Source organism: Branchiostoma lanceolatum, chromosome 17 (genome assembly GCF_035083965.1).
Source record: "Branchiostoma lanceolatum isolate klBraLanc5 chromosome 17, klBraLanc5.hap2, whole genome shotgun sequence".
Classification (NCBI taxonomy): Eukaryota; Metazoa; Chordata; class Leptocardii; order Amphioxiformes; family Branchiostomatidae; genus Branchiostoma; species Branchiostoma lanceolatum.
Window position 1 is genome coordinate 600,011 of NC_089738.1, and position 21,218 is coordinate 621,228.

At 39.5% G+C, this 21,218-nt stretch overlaps 2 long non-coding RNA genes across 3 annotated transcripts; one reads left to right on the forward strand and one right to left on the reverse strand.

Annotated features, from left to right (window-relative positions):
- Positions 1-9,976: 9,976 nt before the first annotated feature.
- On the forward strand, positions 9,977-10,881 carry LOC136422928 (uncharacterized). Its single transcript, XR_010753688.1, has 2 exons — positions 9,977-10,194; positions 10,457-10,881. It is a non-coding gene; the product is annotated as an uncharacterized lncRNA (long non-coding RNA).
- Positions 10,882-11,154: 273 nt separating this feature from the next.
- On the reverse strand, positions 11,155-14,849 carry LOC136422929 (uncharacterized). 2 transcript variants are annotated; one of them, XR_010753690.1, is made up of 3 exons: positions 14,603-14,849; positions 12,947-13,051; positions 11,155-12,677 (listed from the first exon to the last, which is right to left on the reverse strand). It is a non-coding gene; the product is annotated as an uncharacterized lncRNA (long non-coding RNA). The 2 variants fall into 2 exon arrangements; XR_010753689.1 differs by lacking the exon at positions 14,603-14,849 and adding an exon at positions 13,855-14,572.
- Positions 14,850-21,218: the final 6,369 nt, after the last annotated feature.

Consider the following 21,218-nt stretch of genomic DNA (forward strand, 5'->3'; position numbering starts at 1 on the left):
ACGGTACATTTAACTACAACAGGATCGGCACTAACAGGAAATTTCCAGACAAAAATACAACTAACTTTTGGCGAGCGGGTGATTTAAAACATGGCGGCGTTTGTTTACATAATTTACAGAAACAAAGGATCAGTAACCCACGCTACACATCTTGGTGCAAGATCATTGATTTACAAGGTTTTCTTTACTCACGAATAAAATAATGACAAAACGTGCTAGTACTGGTCTTTACAAGAATATCTACCCTACATTTCTAGCAATATCATACAAGGAACTAGAACTTAGTATTACCGGTATTTCAAAATCAGGCTAAACATGATATAACATTAAGTTGCTGTGCCTTACTAGTATATTGGAGATTTAAAATCATATGTTGGTGAAGTGAATAATAATATGGAGACCCATCACAAATCAGCCTGTGAATTTCTTAATTTGATAGATTTGTGTACAGTTTAGTGCTTTTCATGCCTAGATGGTGTAATCCCCTGAACAACATAGTCTAGTAACATTTACCATCATGTTAAATGCAACAATTTGGCACCGATAGCTATCTGAATACCATTTTATAATGAAGGACTTTCATTAGATGTTTTTTTTGTTGTCTTTGACTTGACTGGTTTGGGTCATGTGCCAAGAACTGCATGCACTTTTGTGGCTAAAAAAGCTAGGCTGCCTCAACTATTCGACAGATGGCAGACAATAAATGTGTATTGTTTTACAACAATACAAGTATGTTGTCTGGCATGAAGTCATCAGTCACCTATTGTTACACTGCTTAAATCATAAATGGGAGAATATTCCTGTTCTTCACACATTTCACATCATTCTTCCACTTATAAACTTGATCATGTGAAATAAATTTGGCATGGTATTTTTTACAGGCTAGGGTCTAGTGTGTACCTAGTTTAACCTCCTTGCTAGTACTGCCTACTAGACAAGTATATTGAAACTGTGGTGGCTCCCAAGGGGGCAGCATAGCAGGGTATCCAGTTAGCGCTCAATGTAATGCTAATAGCAGGCGGGGGAGTGGGAGGTGAAGTCTGAGCAATTATCGCCTCACCCCAGCACACGTTCACACCATTGCGATAGCACCTTCCTCATTTAAATGTCATTATAATATGATAATTAGGGATTTGAGAGGGCCAGCTGGAACTTGCCTTAAAGGTGTTGAGGCAAGGCCGGTCATGTAACTTATACCCCCATGGGTGCTTCCATTTTGCCGCTAGAGCCCTGGTTTGCCCCAGTTTTTGGACAGAAATGGTCAGGATAAACAAAAGGGGGTTATCTAAGCCAATTAACCCTCAAACCACCGTAGCTTTTTTACGACTAATCTTACCGTATGGGGTCAAAACCGACCCCACAATGTTTTCTACAAATACAGCTTTATTTGTGACTATTTTTGTGGTTTGTAATCTATAAGGGACAGTTTCGCATGATTAGGTGTGAATAATTTCTGCTTATTATCATATTTTATGCAAAAATAGGGAACATCGTCTTTTGCAACTAACGCTATTCAGACAAGCGGGCACTTTTGAAGCCTGCGCCTACACTTGATGTCACATAGCATCTGAATGTCTTAAGCTAGAACAACCAAACTTGGTCACCTTTGCTAAAATTTTGTTGGCAACAATTTGAATTTAATGACATAACTAATCAATGTTTTCATGTTGCTATGGCAACCGGTTTCTGGGAGCCATATTTGGAAAAAGTCGCTAATTTTGGATTTTTCAATGTAATTCTAGGGCTTTTTTTGTAAACTGCACTTATTTTCTTATATCAACACTAACCAATGTTATTTACTATCACTTTTATGATTTAATATTCATGATTTATGCATATTTGATTGCGTCATCGGTCAAAATCAAATATGGCGGACGATATGATTAGATTAGCTATAACTGGCTATTTCAACCTCAAATCTCATCATTACCATGTTTATTCACACTGAAACAATCTTAATATAAACGTTTTGGTCCATTTGTATTGTGTTATTAGGTTATATGATGAAAAAATGCATTTTAGATAATTCAAGATGGCTGAACCAAGATGGCGGATTTCGCTAGTGTAACCCGATATGAACATGATTTATATGACGTCATTTTGACGTTGTTCCTGTTGCCATCTACAAATAACGTCTTTGAATATATCATGATTTAACATACAGTATTTCTATTTAAGTTTCATCGTGTACCTTTGAGTTATATGGAAATACCCAATTTGTTGGTTTTCGTCAATAAAATCACATAAATGACGTCATAATACGTCGCAACGTCACTAATCTCAACGTTCATTAAAAAAAATGTTTTTTTCTCTTTTCTACAAAATTAAATTTTGTAACTACATGTATGATCATAATAACCCTTATCATACTAGTATCAAACAATAGGGAATATAAGTGCAGATTTTGCTGGGGTCAGTTTTGACCCCACTGGACCACGTGTAAACTTTCTAGGATAACTTATATCAACAATGAGCCAATCTCGGTAAAAACTTGTGAGAAGTTATTAAACATATATACAAACTCGTAGAAGGAATTTTGTTTTCAACTCGAAATGTCAAAATGGCAAATGTTGATATACGCCTGGGGTCAGTTTTGACCCCATACGGTGGTTTGAGGGTTAATTGAATACAGACGTGAGAATTGCCAGCACAGTTATATCTAAAAAGTGACGTTGCAATAAACTGTATGACATTGGGTCATACAGATTTACGACCTGAATTGGAAAAGATATTCGATATACCACGATGTTACTCTTCATCTGGATTACACATGTGGCAACATTTACGGATCAAAAGGAGAATATAGATGATTTGTCAATCTTTAGTATGAATCATGTAAATTAACGTTTAGTTTTGTAAATTTTTTTATATCAGCGATGTTCCCGTTTACTTTTAGTACACAGGTAACACGATTGAAAGTTACATAGTATATGCAGACGATTTATGAACTGTTTTGCATTATTTATGCAAATTAGTCATCAATTTGCAAAATTAATATTTAGTTATGCATGATCTTAAGTGACATATCCAAAATATGTGTTGCACAGATACTAGGTGCCAGTATGCGTCGTTTGGAGAATTACGTTTTCTCTAAAACCCATGTCCCTTAGAGGCCTGGTGTGCCCCAGTTTTGGGACAGAAATAGTCATGAGAATAAACAAAAAAGGGTTATCTAAGCCAATTGATTGAATTCGGACGACATAATTGCCGGTGCAGTGATGTCTGAAAAGTGACATTTCAATGAGCTGTATAACAATGGATCATGAAGATTGACGGCCTTAATTGGGAAAGATATTTGATGTCCCATGTAGTTTTTCTCATCTGGACTGCACATGTGACAACATTTACGGATCACAAGAGGAATACAGCTGATTTGTCCATTTTAAGTATAAATTATGCAAATTAATGTCACACGATTGAAAGTCCTACAATGAATGCAGATGATTTATGAACCGTTTTGCATCATTTATGCAAATTATGCATTTATTTGCATAATTTCCTTTTAGTTATGTACAAAGATAAGAATATGTAGCCATAAATTGAACATTGAAGCTGGAAGGTATCGTAAAATTCCCCGTGATCAAAGGTTTTGTCCATTCTGCCAAAATGAGATTGAAGATGAAAGTCACTTTATCATGAATTGTTCAAAATATGAGGATAAACGCTCAAAGCTATTCACCTTTATTTCCGCTTGTTCAAATGAATTCAATGCCCTCCGTTCTGTCGATAGATTCAATTACATACTAGGAGGTGATAATCCCTACTGTGTACAGATAGGTATATATATTAAAGAATGTTTAGACATTAGAACAAGCAATGTATAAGTATATGACATGTGATATTTCGATATGTTGCTCTATCCCATATGATTGTGTGTAATCAAACTTATTTGTATGCACCTATTCGTTTGTATGTATGTATGTAGTAGACCTTACGAAAGTCGCTGTGCTTTTGTTGTGTCAATAAAGATCTTCTGTATGTTTTTGATTGACGTTTCCAAAATATGTGTTGTAGTACTTATACAGGTGTGGGTATGCCTCGTTTGGAGATATTCGATGTCCCACGTTATTTTTCTCATCTGGATTACACATGTAACAACATTTACGGATCAGAAGAGCACTACAGATGATTTGGCCATCTTAAAAATGAATTATGCAAAATAACGTTTCCTTTTGTAATTTTTTTTATATCAAGCGATGTTCCTGTTTTCTTTATTACACATGTCACACTATTAAATATCCTATAATGTATGCAGATGATTAATGAACTGTTTTGCATTATTAATCGAAACTAGATAATCATTTGTAAAATTAACATTTAGTTTTGCATGTTCTTGATTGACGTATCCAAAATATGTGTTGTACAGGTGCTGGTATGCGTTGTTCGGAGACTTACGTTTTCTATATATACCATGTATGTCCCCTAGACCTGGAGGCCTGATGTGCCCTAGTTTTGCAACAGAAATAGTTGTGACAATAAACAAAAAGGGGTTATCTAAGTCAGTTAATTGAATGTGGACGAGATAATTGCCGGTACAGTGATATCTGAAAAGTGACATTTCCATGAACTTTATGATATTGGGTCATTCAGATTGCCGACCTGAACTGGAGAAGATAACCGATATCCCAGGATGTTTTATGGACAACATTTACGGATCAAAAGAGCAATACAGACGATTTGTCTATTTTAGTACGAATTATGCAAATTAACGTTTACTTTTGTAAAAAAACAAAATTGTGTGTCTCAATTTGCGTACAGAAATATTAATTAATAGTCGTGAGAATAAACATTACGGGGACGGACACACACACACACAAACACACACAGGAACGCTGTTCAAAACATAAACCTTCTCTGCGAAATTAATAAAGCATGTCCCAAGTACCTTACCTGAGCTCCTTAGTTCCTCGAGCTCCCGCGCCTTTCTGGCACATCGGTCTGGCCTTTTTCCACCTATCTCGGTTACTTGATTGTATTACGTACCTTCGTTTTCCGCTCACGATCTCTTAACTTCCGCTCTTCAGATGCTGGCTTTGGCCTCTTCTTTCTCACCATGTTGTCACGAGAAGTTGGAAATCTCTATAATCGCTAAAAATGAGTTGTTTTCTGACACAAAAAAATACTGTTTGTTCTCAGACGTCTAGACACTATCGGTCTGCTCGCTCAGACTGGCGGAAGACCGCAAGGCCGGTCATGTAACTTATACCCGCGTGGGTGCTTGCCGCGGCCTGTAGGTCAGTGCCTGGAGTTGTCATTAATTGACACCAGACTCTGGGAAACAAAAACCAAGTAGATGTCTGGTACCGGCATTGCAGAAAGTTATACTAGTATTCCCTTTATGGTCCATGCTACAGCTAACACATGTCATATTTGATCTGTAGGTACATTTTGGAAAGTTGAATACATGGAGATATAAATTATTCCAATGAGGACCTCATATGCATTATTTATGTTGAGCTGAAAAGTGATATCCAGTCAAACTTCCCATCACAATTGTACCATCCTAACTTTGTCATACCATTTGTGGTCTATATTGCCTTAAAGACCTAACGTTTGGTCAGAACAAGATACAACATTGACGATGCATTAGAGCTAGGGTGACGGATTAAGGTTATGGTGACGGATTACGGGTAGGCATGATGGATTAAGGGAAAAGGTGACGAATTAGGTTCTCTGGTGACAGATTAACGGCTATGGTGACGGATTAGAAGCTAGGGTGATACAATAAAGGCGATGGTGAGGGATTAAAAGCTTTCGTGACAGATTAAGGGTTATTGTGACGGATTAAGAGCAAGAAAAGCTTATCAAGGTCAAGGGCAGTGGATTAATGGCTAGGATGACGGATTAAGGTGACGGATTAAGGGAAATGATGACAGATTAAGGGAAAGGGTAACGGGTTAAGGGCTAAGGTGACGAATGAAGGGTAAGGATGGTGGATTAAGTTAAAGGGTGACGAATTAAGGGATATGCTGACGAATTATGGAATATGGCGACGGATAAAGGGCTATGGTTACGGATTAGGGCTATGGTTACGGATTAGGGCTATGGTGACGGGATAAGGGCAATGCTGAAGGATTAAAGTCTCTCGTGACGGATTAAGTATTATGATGATGAATTAAGTGCAAGAGTGACGGATTAAGGGTTATGGTGACGGATTAAGGGTTGTGGGGATGAATTATTGGCTGTGGTGACGTATCAACGTTATGGTGACGGATTAAGGGCTAGGGTGACGGATTAAGGGTTATTGTGATGGGATAATGGTAAGGATAACGGATTAAGAGAAAGAGTGACGGAATAGGCTTTCTGGTGATGGATTAAGGGTTATGCTGTCCGATTAAGGGTTATGGCGACGGATTAAGGGTAAGGCTGACGGATTAAGGGAAAGGGTGACGGATTAGGGTCTCTCGTGACGGATTGAGGGAGTTACTGATGGATAAAGGTTTAAGGCGACGGATTAAGGTTTATGGTGACGGATTAAGGGCAAGGGTGACGGATTAAGGGCTATGGTGACGGATTAAAGGTTACGGTGACGGATTAAGGGCTATGATGACGGATTATTTTACTTCACAAACACTATGCAGCGCAAATGACAGCTTCTTCAAAAGCACATGTTTTACTAAAGGTAAAATAATTATCATGCATTTTCTGGAAAACGTTGCCTTTGTACTTAAATCTGCGTCTGTATCTAAATGGGTCAATTAGTACAACCCCCTTAGACTTAACATATTGGCCTCACGTGTGAACAACTGAGACTTATAATATCAATACTATGTATTGATTTTGCGGATTAGGCCCTGTAATTGTTATTTACAGATCTTACACCTGCCATAGATAACATATCTCACATGTGTCAAAGTCCTGCTCTAGAAAATAGCGGGCTTATAGATTTCTTTATTATTTATGCTAATCAGCTCCAAATCTGAATAACTTACATTGCATTATGTACATCTTTGTCTAAGCTTCCTGATACCATTCATATCATTGAAATCTGTCGTTCCTTTTCTGCAATCCTCTTTGAAAGATTTGAACAAAAACACCCCTGCAGTACCTAAGTAAGCTGCTAAGGGGCCGAAAGTTACACCACTTCTTCCTTACATAAAATTCAAACAAAAGTGGGGTGATTATGCAAAAGTCCATTTTTAGTGAAAATATTCTTGACCTAGTCCATTTTAACTGAAGGTACCACCGGAAGAGTTCATTCTGCAAAAATATACCATTTCAGAACATTCAGTTTTTGCAAGGGGAGGGAGATGAAGTAAAATATTAAGGTATTTCAACAATTTCATTACAAATGTTACCTTTCCAGTTATGTTCATCTCTCCCAGAATAGTTACACTAAAACGCAAACCTGTTCATATTTGCTGAAGCAGCTAATATTTATCTCTAGTTATAACAATGATCACGCAATATCAATTCTAACATAATAAGGGTAGTTAGAGTAGATAAAAGATGTCTTGAGATCCGCGCTGATGTAGCTCAGGGTTCAGTGTCTCTGCGTAAGGCCACAGCAAGTAAATTGTACGGATGGCATCACCGCACGCATTGATTTTCGTCTCATTTTGAAATGAAAAACAAGATCTTTTTTACTCTTCGTCAATGGTCAATATGCCAAAAAACGGGCCGCAATATGTCTCAAATGTCTGTCAGTTCCACCGCAAAAGCATTCTAGATGCAAAAAAGGCACTTGCACAAGTAGGTATGGTGAAAAATCCATACAAATGTGTTGTACAATTATTGTATATGCAAGCTGAAATAAGACTGCTCCTCATCACCAACTTACACGGAGACACGGTGCAGCCCTCAAATGCCCTCATATCAAACTTTTAGTTGGAATTAGTCTGTCATTGCTGTGTCATTATCATCAACAACGTGTAATCCGATATGTTTTTCTTGAATTAAGTGAAGTACTAACAAATCCGATAAGAGATTCCGATGAAGTAACTAGTGTCATGCGGTTTGAGTGGACCATTGTTTAGCTGTCTGACTAAAAATACAGTCAGTCAGACAGACAGTCAGTCAGACAGTCAGGACAGAAATATGACAAAGTGAGCAGAGCCAGCATTATGTAGGCACAGTCAGTCTGCCTCATGACTCAGGAGACTCCCGTGCCCAGTGTACGGGAAACCTCTCTGCGCTCTTGATGCAAACCCGGATCTAACATTATAATTATTTAAATATTGACATGAGTGTTAGTTACTGTTTTATTTAATACCTGTTGGTTGTAATACCATATTTTATCGATTCAATTCTATTTACATGCTTTTTGCTATTTACATAACTACAGGACTACATGAAGGATCCTCCGGGAAAGCAAGGGGCCAGCTTCTGGCCTGAGCACGTAGGCAGGTAGGCAGGCAGGCTTTTTGGTATTCACGTTTGAAAATGTAGATATCTTGTGTTTTTTTGCCCGCTTTTTTTTTTTCGCCCGCGTGCACTAAATTTGGAGTCTGCCGAGGATGACATCCATAAAATTTACTTGCTGTGGCCTAAGGTAGTCCTAGAAACGGACCTTCTCACTGTCAGCATCACAAGCTGCCGTCGTCTCCGGAATCAACATTTGCTGATGGTATGTTTGTTAAATCTTATTCCATATCCGAACACTTCCAGCTCTGAAGTTGTTCATTACAGGGGCAGAGTGTTGCGTCACGTTCTGTGCCCTGTCACATACTGTGCCCAGGCACGGTTTGTGACAGTGCCCGCGTGTCACAAACCGTGCCTGGGACAAAAGCACGTTTTGTGACACGCAGGCACCGTCACGAATCGTGCCCAATCGTGCACAGTTCGTGACACAGGGGGTCTTATCCCATACTGTGCTTTGGGGCTTAGTGTTTTGAGGGGGAGGAGTCTGCCAAACGTTTTTTTTTTCCTGCAGCCCGCCATGTCTGTTTTTTTTTGGGGGGGGGGGGGGGCGCTGTGATGAGAAAGAATCAGCGTAATTCTCGCTCATTAAAATACATTTCGCGCTTGTCTTGGATGATTTGGACTTTAAATATAGCTGATGTGGCACAAACAGACGGACGTCTTAGCACGAATTTCTACAACAAAAATCCGTCCCTAACCGTGCCATTAGGGCACTGTCACAAACCTTACCTGGGCACGGTTCGTGACAGTGCCCGAGTGTCAAAAATTGTGCTTTTGCCCCAGGCACGGTTTGTGACACTCAGGCACTGTCACGAACCGTGCCCAGGTAAGGTTTGTGACAGTGCCCGAATGTCAAAACGTGCCTGGGCCAAAAGCACAGTTTGTGACACTCGGGCACTGTCACGAACCGTGCCTGGACAGTGTCCGGGGCTACAACTTCCCGTAGCATTGATTTAGATCGGGACGCCGAAGTAACCGGCAAGTGGCCCGATCCTAGTCTAGATCTGGTTTCCCAAGGTAGAAAATATTTAGTCTTACAAATTGTCTTTAGCATCTGCTATAGACACTGTCTTTTGGTGCCACTTCGATTGTCTAAGTTATTCAATTATTTTAGAGAGCGAGAATTACGCTGTTCCTCCTTATCTCAGCGCCCCGAAAAAAACAAGGATGACGGGGGTGGGGGGTATTGCGGTGAACAAAAAGACGCTGCCTTAAATGGAAACGCGGTCGTGAATAGTTACATCACTGCCCCGTCAGTCACAGTGATTGACAGCGCTTCCCGGCACAGTCTGATACGGTCGGGCTGTGTCACGTTCTGTGCCTGAGAAAAGCACAGAACGTGACGGGCACGGTTTGTGACGCTACACACAGATCCTTACACTACCAAAAATGCATTTTCTTATTTTTCCTGTTTCTTCTCATACACAGAAAAAATTCTGAAAAGAAGAAAATTTCTGTGTTAAAGAAAACATTTTGTACACGAGTTAAGAATTTTGTCGTAACTAATTTTTCTCAATGTAAGATTTTTCAAGAAAACGGAGAGAAAAATTTTGATATTTTCTTAAAATGACAAGAAAAATAATCTTGAAGTCAATAATATGGTGGCCCACAGGAACACGGCGTTTTTTTTTTATATCTGGGTTTATTTTCAATTTTTTTTCCTGCGTGAAAATTTTTCGGACTTTTTTTTGTTTTGCAAAATTTTTTTTTTTTTTTTTTTTTTTTTTTTGTGGGCATATAATGTACCCTCCCCGACAACGCACCGTCCCCAGGTCAAAGGTCGTGTGACGGGCGGACGTGTAATGGCGGCATATAGATACCGACTGATGAATCGTAAGTTATCCAATATATCTCATAGAATTGCATTATCACACTCCAAATTCAACTTGTTCCGTATAATTATGAGCTCCAGATCGTTGGAAAATTATCATAACGTGATGTTTTGCTGTAAAACTTATTGGTAAACGGTCATCATCTGTTCTCTCATTGGGGAGGGGGGCGTTGGGTTTTTGGAAAAACTTTGCTGCTTTCTTCGTGTGAATTTAGGACCGATTGGCATTAATGATTAGTATACTTTTTTATGCTTTTATCTTAGGTTGGCGATAGAAAAGTCCTGGCAAAACTCCTATGGGGAGCTATAATTGAGGGGTGGAGAGCTCCTTCAGCCCTGAAGAGATTCCAGCCACCCCAAGATAATCTCCACACATGCACCCAGGCTCGTCACACCGGTACCAGTCAGCCATAGTTAATTGATATCCTTGACACTTTGAGCCTGGCGTGTTTGCTCAAGGAAAAGTGGCCTGCAGGCTGATTTGAATTGAGCTTATCATGAATATTAAAGGTTCAATATTGGTCATTGTATATGTGTTATGCAGCACGTCTATGGGGTCATGTTTTCTTATTAGACTGTTAAAGCGAGCTAGCCAGGGTTCTGAACTGTGTCTAGAGGTCAGGTACAGAAGGCCAACTTGGCATCGTGTAAATAAACTGCACTTGGAGTACCCAAGGCGTGAAAAACCACAGCAGTGCGTCTAGATTCATACTCCCAGACAATATTTCTAGCACTTGAGGGGAAACATTTTGTTTCGCCTCTTTTCGAGCCTTATTTTGATGTAAACTACTGTATAACTTAGAAGGAAAAAAAGATTTATGATTTAAGATTCTCCCCTTCAACACAACCTGCCCCCCTCCTTTGAATTAGCACCGTGGAATTAGGATGTTGCATAGCCTCAACAAAATATCATGTTTCCTAAAAGCAATGAACATAAAAATATCAAGACCCCAAACAGCACATGTCTTCGGCAATCATTTATTGTTTCTGTAGTGCCATTAGTATGATCCAACATATTTAGTGCAGCTGTCAAAATAAAAAGGTCAACTAACACCTAATTTACATGTATGGTGCAGCCGTTCTGCTAGACACAAATCAATAATAAAATATAATTCAAATTTGACAATGTAGACAGGATGCTTTGGCTATTCTGAATTAACCAGTTATAATTCGGGCAGGCTGCATTAATACAGCGGTTCCATCAGGCAACATAGTACGTGGTAGTTTTCTTACGACATACTTTATGTAGTACACGTAATTAAATTTTGAAGAGCCAATGAAAGTATTAATTCTTTGTACTATAATACACTAGTGCTAGGGTTTGTTTTCACCAATCCCTATTATTGACATACTAATACACAACAATCCTTTCCTTTCTGTCCTTTCTCCTTGCTGGCTACTTAGGAGTGGTGTTTTGCTTGGTGTAGCATACCATAATAGCTGGTGTTAGTTATTAGTTTATTAATGGTATAAGTAGGTTCTAAGGGAACAGTGTACATGAAATAACCTACATTCGTACAATCAGCTGATACACCATGTCCTGGTTTTCTTCTATTATTCCACACTTAGGCTTGTTGCAAAGAAAAACCACATGCAGTGAATTTAAAACATGCAATGAATTGAGTTGTACCATGAGCGACTGGCAAGAAATGTTATGAAGTAATACACCAACAAAGCCTTCATCACGTAGACCAGATTGCAATATTACTGACTGTACATGTTTCAAATTTACAAAGTCTTCCCTCCTTACAATGTTGACTGACTGCTAGAGCCTTGAGACCAAAGGCTCAGGTGTCTGCAGCAGCAATTATGAGGTCATTGACAAGAAAAAGGGCAATGTGTTGAAAGTTTGGTAGTCCCAACAACATAGGCTCCAACCTCGTTGTGTTAGGATGAAGACAATGAAATTTGAACTTTCAATCAAATCATTGCATTCAAAAGTGAAAGAACAGTAACAACTAGGAAGACAAGACTTTCTTCAATGGACGGTGCCAAAATAGGAGCATTTTGGGGTTGAAAAATATTTTTTTTATCAAATAGTTAATAAACAACAAAGGAAGCAGGTGACCCAAGAAACAATGTGTTAAATTGGTGTGGCCTAAGTGCCAGCAAAGTTTCAATGCAAGAAGAATTGCAGCTACTGTTATTCAATCATAATTCTCAGTCGTTAGTACAAGGGGGGGTATCAGAGATACATGTATATACTATATACATGTATTTCTGATAACCCCTCTTGTACTGACCCTTAGATAAAATTGACTATTAGCCAATTTTATCTAAGGGTCACTTGCAATATGTACAAGGTCTATATACAATTGTGCAGCCTCCTGCCAAGTGTCTGGTACCCGCCGCTGCATGTTCGCCATCATCTCTTCCAGATACCTGTTGAGGGGATCATTCCCCACATCATTGCCTGGAGGTTTGCAATAATGTTGTGCCTGCTGTCTGTCATGCTGGGACAGGTGGTTCAGGAAGTTATCTCCACCTGTCACGTTCAAAGAGAACAGAAAATGAATACATGGTACATATGCCCCAAAATGTGAGTTCTGCACCTTATTTCTGGGTGAGATATGACTTATTGATCACCATCGTAAGGTATATAAAATTGTAAAGGATTTTCTGTCCAACTCCAGGTGTTTTCTTTCCCAAAATTGTAAAATAAACTAATCAGGATCATGCTAGTCAATCAACGTCCACTCTGTTTTGACAATGGCTAATCAGGATGACAGCCAGGCTAAAGAAGACATTTCTTACCTTAATGTGGTATGTAAAAGAAGCCTATCCTCTGGAGCTCCTCCTGCACTGGACAGGCTAGTCTGCTGTTTTTCCTGGGGCCCGGAGGAGCAGACTGTGTGCAATCTACATCAAAATCAATCAAAAGTTGGGATTATCATCATGTTCAGTTTGAAATCCTTTTTCCTATCCACCCAATTTTTTTTTTACAATAACAGCAAAAGATACAAATAACAGAAGTCCAGCTGCAGTACTATACCAGTACTATATTAAACAAGTAGGGGCCCCAAAATCTTATCATTTATGGGTTGATTTGATTTATTCATTCGGGGTCTACCTGCATATCAAGTAGAGTAGAGTAGAGTACAGTAGAGTAGAATTTTCGGTCAGGTAGGACTGTTCCAGTTTAGACCGCTCTTCATTGTTGAATTCCTTTTCACTCAAATATGAAGACAATCCATCCACATGATGATCCAGGCATTTTAAGGCTATTGTGTTGAGAGAGACACACACACACACGCGCACACACGCATACACACTGTATTCTACCTTTGGAGTTTGGCACCCTTTCGCACACAACGAAAATGTAGAAAATCAAAACATTGACGTTGTCGAACCTTAGCGAACTAAATACAGCCCTAGAAGAATACAAAGTTATATTACAGGAACAGTTCCTTTTATCTTGAATTTCGAAACTGGAAACTTGAATATAGTTATTAAAAATATTTCCCAGACGGGCCTTCCCAAACATGGCGGGTCAGTCATCACAGTGACCAAGGAACCTCCTTGGTCAAATCATTCGTCAAATCGATGTTTTTCAACTATTTCAGTGAACTTGTCTTCCAAACTATGGTCCAATACTAAATCAAAATCATGTACGAATTTGACTTGCAACCTAAAACAATGAAAAAGAGCAAAAAATGGCTTACACGTTCGAGCGAGAGCTGCTCTGACACGAATTCTCTAACAACTTTCCCCGCGAAAATATTATGACGTACGAAGGGAACACCCCACCACTCGGTCTTGGTTTGGGGGTTACCTAAAAAGTCGATTTCCGCGGAATCTCCCGCTTCGATACCCTTATATTTGGTATCAAAAGACAGCTGAGTATAAGAATAGTATATCTATACGCGGGACGGAGCTTTAGTTTTAATGTGGTGTGGAAAAAATTGATTACAATTATTTGTTTAATTTTAATCCCCCACCCCCACAACTTCGTTCAATCGACTCGTCCCATTCGTCATTTTGAACCGGCGCTCTGTCTTCTATCCGGAAATACCCAAATATAGAAGTTGTCGTCAGCCAAACCCGCGGAAATTCCCGACAGCCGGTGACACTGTTTACATCGTGACGGCGCCGCCATATATGGTCATGGCAAAGACAACAACAACATCAAAGAGAGACATACTGGAGTATTATTATACTCAAGCATCAAAAAGGCCATCATAATACGTACCAAGTAACTAGTAACATTAAGTGTATATAATCTACTCTAAACTTCGAAGAAGTCAACGCCCCCCTCCCCACCCTCAACACCGTTGCCATAATTTTCAAGGAGGTACAGCAAAAACATCAGGTTCTGAATCTGAAAATTTCCCACCATTTTGGAGCTGACAATTATAGAGAACAAATTACATCTGGGGTGTGAGAATGTAAGATTTGTATCAAAATGCTTACGATTCAGTCAGTCTGTCACAGTGTGCACACGCGGTGGCACGTCTCCCACCATGCACCCCGGCCTGGACACGACCTTTGACCTGGGGACGGTGCGTTGTCGGGGAGGGTACATTATATGCCCACAAAAAAAAGAAGAAAAAAATTTTGCAAAACAAAAAAAAGTGCGAAAAATTTTCACGCAGGAAAAAAAAGTTGAAAATAAACCCAGATATAAAAAAAAAACGCCGTGTTCCTGTGGGCCACCGTACAATAAGAACAAGAACTTTGGACTTGAAATTTCTAGAAATTTTTGAGGGTGAAAATTTTTTTGAGAAATAGTTTCTTAACTTAAGAGAAGTAGGAAAGTGTTCCTGGTTGTGTGAATTTCCATGGAAAGAAACTTCAATTTGTCTTTCTTATTCCTTCTTGAAATTCTTGATAAAAGACAATTTGCCCTTGAGTTGAGGAAAACTAAGAAAGATATTTTAGGTTGAATCTTGCAAAGCATATAAGTCACATTTTTATAGTATGTTTCTAATATATTAAGATGAGTTCAGAGACATCAAGCCTCCATGACATATCTAAAGCTTTAGAAAATTGTACATTTATTGTTTTATCTTTTCTCATTGAATATAGTCTAGGCGATAAGTGCAAAATACAGTTAGAATTGTTCGAATTGTGGTACAAGCATGAAACTTGGTATGGAGAACCCTGAGTATGGACTTAATATTTTCAAGGGTGGGGCAAATTCGAAAAGCATGTTTCTCAGCAACGGTTGCTAAGAAACCAAATTTCCATAAAAACTACATTTTTCGCTTCTGTGCCACAATACTTTACTATAGAATGCTACAAGTTGGCAAAGACATGCAACATATAGCTCTTCACAATATGCTGTGTGAATAACGGGTCAGAAACAATATAATGTTTTTCTATAAGGTCTTTTTGGGCATTTTTTGACTAAAAATGTCTATTTGGGGTACTTTATGACTACTAGCACATCAGCAACATCAAAACTTGCTTGAAAAAATCTTATGATCCCCTTTTGAATGCGCCTTATTTCAGTTCCTGATTTTATCCTCTTTTTTTAAATAAGAAAGGCCTTTTTTTTGCTGCTTTTAACCCTAAAAGTCTATTTTCGGGTGTTTTACTATAATAATCATGTTTATCTTATGAAACAATGTTGGAATTTGCAGCGAATATACGGCTAAGGATCTTTCCCATGTTGCACTATACTTCATTGTAGAATTACATGATTCACTTTGCAAAACTAGCTGTTTTGGGAACTTTTTGACTACAAATGTCAACTTTGGGGTGCTGTCTGATTTTAGCACATCAGCTACAATATCAAAACATTCTTCAAAGTAAATCTTTTCATCCCCCTTTAAATGCACTTAATTCAAGTTGATGACTTCATCATCACTTTTTAAAAATCAAAATAGCTGTTTTCTGCCACTCTTAATCAAAAAAGTTTATTTAGGGCAACCCAGTCGCAACCCTACAGTGTTCTTCTAAAAATGCTACTGATTAATCGTGTTATACTGCTTGTTGATCAGTCAGCCATCTGAGATGTGTATTGTGGAATATGCATTGCACGGAATGGGAAGAATACAAACCACCACTGGGCTAAGCGGACCTGGTACTCTGGATTCCCAAGCATGGGAAAAGGAGGCCAGGAAGACCAGCAGCAACCTTTATAGACACACTAAAGAAAGACACTGGACTTGAAGTGGATAGTTTGCACCAGGCGATGAAGGACCGAAAGACTTGGGCTGCCATCTCGACTCGTGACTGGAAGGTCTCGACATAAGCAAGTAAGCAAGCAAGCACAGGGCTAGATAAGGCTCTAAGCTTCCCATTGCTATGCAAGTATCCTGTCCTTAGCAATTGTTATCATAGAAACACGCCAGGCTCTTTCAAGCGTCAGAAAATGAACGCTCTCCTGCTGCTTGGGATTGACGACAAGATTGACGACGTCGACATTCGGACAAGTATTACACATTGTCACTCAAGTTATGCCGCTTTAATTTCAATTCGGGACATATTTGCCTAATTTGCATACATTTTCACAAAGAGCCATAGAACTATTATGTATCACCTGGATAATAGTACTTCATACCTAGAAATAATTGAGAGACATCAAACTATCATTCTATGACACTTAACTACCAGGGTTTTTTTCAGGTTTCTGCAGGACATCAGGATATGCAGACACTAGCTCTTCAGGGTACTGGTTGCCAAGGGAAAATGTTGCCTAGCAACAATTGAAATACAAAAGAATGTTTATATTTTAAGATGTTTTTATACTATTGAATAGAGTATTTATGCAAGTTTCAAACTTTTATCTTTATTCAAGCATTTTTATACTATTTTCTAGACAACACCTATGATTAAACAGAACCTTAGAATAAGTATTATTGGTTAAGAAATCACCCAAAACGTCCCTTTTTCACTAAATTCAAGGGTCTTGTCAAAATCTTCGCGCAGAACGCTTTTAAGAGAAAAGTGACAAATAAATGCAAAAAACAGGTTTAAAAAGATTTACACTCAAAAAAGAATCCTCACGTCTAAGACATAGGTCTTGGTTACAACTATAACACATTTTTTGCCATTCGGTAGCAAAATTAAGACGTCTTAAGGAAAACATGCAGACACTGGCTCTCTAAAGCACCCGTTGCCAAGAAAAACGTTGCCTAGTAACAGTTGATATGCAAGAGCACTTTTCTAATGGCTGCACCCCTAGAATCGTTTCTATTGTTGTATAGAACATTTACGCCAAGTTTCATGCTTCTACCATAATTTAAGCAATATTTGCACCAATCGCCTAGACTGATATGCAAATAATGCTGTAATTAGCAAAATAACATTACGAGCCATCACAGACTTTGGAGAAGAAAGAAGGCAGCGCCTTAATGCTGCAAGGACCAAACACCATAGGGCAGCAGAGACAGCAGTCCTGACGACCGACCACCAAAGTGCGGACGGCTGTGTGCCTCAAGTTTGAAAGCCACATGAGGTGACATCCTGCGAGAGAGACACTGACAGTCATCTTCAACTCGAAGGACTAGCAAGACAGAGCAAATCTATGTCAGCTGATGATCTTCTCTACTAGCATTACTGGTAATGTATGTGTAAAAGTCATTTTTCGCCTAAATTCTAGGTTTACGCAAATGACGCATTTACATTATCTATGCATACATATGTGTGACATATAAGTGTGACAATTGTGTTATTCCCACCATTTATCACTAAGAAATTATGAGTGGAAAATTCAGGGTCTCATTTGCACATTTCATATCCGAAAAACAAGGAAATTATAGATTTTCAGAATTAATTAATTATGATCAAAAATTAAGCCTTGCTGTGCAGGGGTTCGTGTGTGTTGTGTATCGAGGGTTCGTGTGTGTTGTGTATGGAGGGTCCGTGTGTGTTGTGTATGGAGGGTCCGTGTGTGTTGTGTATGGAGGGTCCGTGTGTGTTGTGTATGGAGGGTCCGTGTGTGTTGTGTATGGAGGGTCCGTGTGTGTTGTGTATGGAGGGTTCGTGTGTGTTGTGTATGGAGGGTCCGCGTGTGTTGTGTATCGAGGGTTCGTGTGTGTTGTGTATGGAGGGTTCGTGTGTGTTGTGTATGGAGGGTCCGTGTGTTGTGTATGGAGGGTTCGTGTGTGTTGGGTATGGATGGTCCGTGTGTGTTGTGTATGGAGGGTCCGTGTGTTGTGTATGGAGGGTTCGTGTGTGTTGTGTATGGAGGGCTCGTGTGTTGTGTATGTGGATGAGTAACGCGCTGTTAAGCTTGTGTGAGGTATGTTTATTGGCCTCTTCTGTTCGATGACATTATATGTGTTAAAACAAATGCCGATCTCAATTCCTTTCGTTAATTCACTGACATGCTTTTCAGTTGCAATGCCTGCAAGTTTGTCTAAACATTGACCCAGGTTATTGAGTTAATTAAATCTCTTTTGATTGCTTTCCGATGATATGAAATAGACCGAGGCAATTTACGGAGATGTCTGTTGTAATAAACCCTGCCGCTGACCCAGTTCTGCTCTACAGTGCACATAGATCTGGAGACGCGTGAAGGGAAGCAGGAACACAAGACGACGTGATGACCACAATTAGAGAACAATTAGCCCGGATCGGAGACACGGCAAAATGTAAAGCCGATGGTTAAACATGACAAAGATGGAATTCCGAAACGGCAGATAAATGTGGAAAATGACACACCGTGACCAAAGGGAACAGAACCTCACAATGATCGAGGCTTTTGAATTATTGAGCTATGAATTATTTGCCACCAGGGCATGCCTTCCATCAATCACAATTTTCTTGCTCCGGTGAAAATTAGGTCAGAGATATTTTGTGCACTATTGTAAGAAGTCCTTGCATATGTTTGGCGTCTGTAGCTGTGACTATTGTATATGGAACAACGGACGGACCGCCGTTCAGCTGACCCAGTCTCCTGGAGATGCATCAATATCATTATCACTGACGCTTAAATGCGATGGGTATTTCTATGAAAGGTTAAAGACAATTAACCTTTTCCAACCGGACCGTAGCAAGCCACGTGCCCCAGGGATTTAACTTAGAACCCGATCATTTACCTTAACAAACAAAAACCATAAAAAATACACAATATATGGGGCATATTCATATGTTATCTTTGTTACCTCAAAGAAACTATTTTCTGATTAAGGGTGTGTTTGTTCTGGTGTGTGCCGTAATATTTAGATATTAATAACCTTGCAGAATGTGAGACTGGAGATTGGCCCGTTGGAAAGGCTCGGGTCCGAGGTTGATCCTACAGGCATAAATATGCATCTATTAGACGGAACAGCGTGTTCAGACTTAGGGCTAAATTTACAGTAATGAATAATACAAGATTTTAGAAAATTTCCACCAAGGTATGCGATCTTTAGTTTGTTGATACTCATGCTAGTTTCTCTCTCATCTCTAAGCAAATGAGGCGGTCAGTGTTATTTTGCTGGTTCACGCTATGAAATAACCTCGACCCTCTCATTTGCTTGGGGATTAGTATGGTCGAGGCCCTCTAAAATGTCCTGAACACCAGGATATCTAAAGTGCGCACTACCTCGAGGATTACTGATGCTGCATTAGCAAATCTGTTATTTGACCCCCCTCCCCCTTCTAATTTTCGTATTTTTTTCAAGTGGTGGTCTAAGGACGCTCCATGGAAATGTGTTGTAAATATATCTCTTCTAAAATTCTTGTTTACACTAAGACGCGTGATAACAAGTCTATATTCGGGCTAATACCATTTCCTGTCAGCTTTCTGGGACCTTTCTGGTACATTTCACCCAACTTCCTGTTACTGTCTCCGACATACCTAGCGTTTCAATTCCAGTAGTGGAAGTGCGGGCCTACAAACAAACACACCAACCGCTTACAAGACCTCATTTTATGGGGAGGTTACGAGCTGTTAACGACAAAGGGTACCGGTGAACCTCGCAATAGCGAGTTAGGCATGTGTACACCACGGATCATCATATATTAGATTTTCAGCACTACCATCAGTGTTACCTGTCATCTGGGCGTCGTTTTGTAGTCATCAAAACATCTGGTCTCGCCTACAAAATCTCTGAAAGTCATGCTGGGTGATCGTCCAAAGCTCATTTGGTGCGAGGCACAACGACCTGTGAGTATTCCTGTGGCTTGATGGGAGGATCAGGTGGTTAAATGTAGGTTACCAGGATATTTTCTTCGCTAAAATAGTTTCCTACATCAGTGTGTAGTGCCCAGAGCATTAGCTGAGGTAAGAAGTGCGCATATAGCGAACAGTCACCGTTTACCGAAATCTAGAATACTATAGAATACAAGTTTTGTTTCAGTTTATTTAAATTCATTACCAGCTTCTGAAGAAAGTAAAAGCACAAAAGCGTGTCAAGTAAGGGCCGGTGTCCCAGCGATTTCGCACCCCCCTGATTTTGAACCCCCCGGTGCGAAATCACTAGGGATCTCGCACCCCCGGTGCGAAATCGCTAGCGATCTTGCACCCCCCAGCTAGGGATCTCGCACCCCCTCCTCGAACCCCCCTTGGGATTTTGAACCCCCCAAATATTTCGAAAGGTGCTCTGTCTGTGCAGCAATTATATTTAAAACTGCATTTTAATATAATAAAGCCATAGTTTTACGTGGTAATCGAGAGAATTACAAGTTACTGTGTCTGACAGAACAAACATCTTAAAGACTCCGGGAACCCATGCCCTGGACTAATGTAACGCTACTAATATTTCAGCACAGCGCGATGATGGTGACTCTCTGTGCACGATGATTCGTTGTAATATTCTTCCTTGGTGCCATGAGGAATGTACGATTAGTTCATAGTTTTATTTCAGTGTTCATAATTGATTTTTAAAATTATTTTAGAGACTTGAATAACATTTTATCATACAAAATTATATCACATATTGAATAGTTGACGGGTGTTAAATAGGGTTAGAAAAAAAATAATTGAAGCCTGGTCCCGTCGGAAAAATGAAAGCATGATATTTCTGAGGAAGAATTATTAATTATTTAATGTTAAAAGCTACGGCATAAAAGAAAAGAATATCGCCGCCAGGATTTGAACACACGAACCATGACTCCAGTTCAGTGACCCACTTCGTTACCACTTCAGCCAACG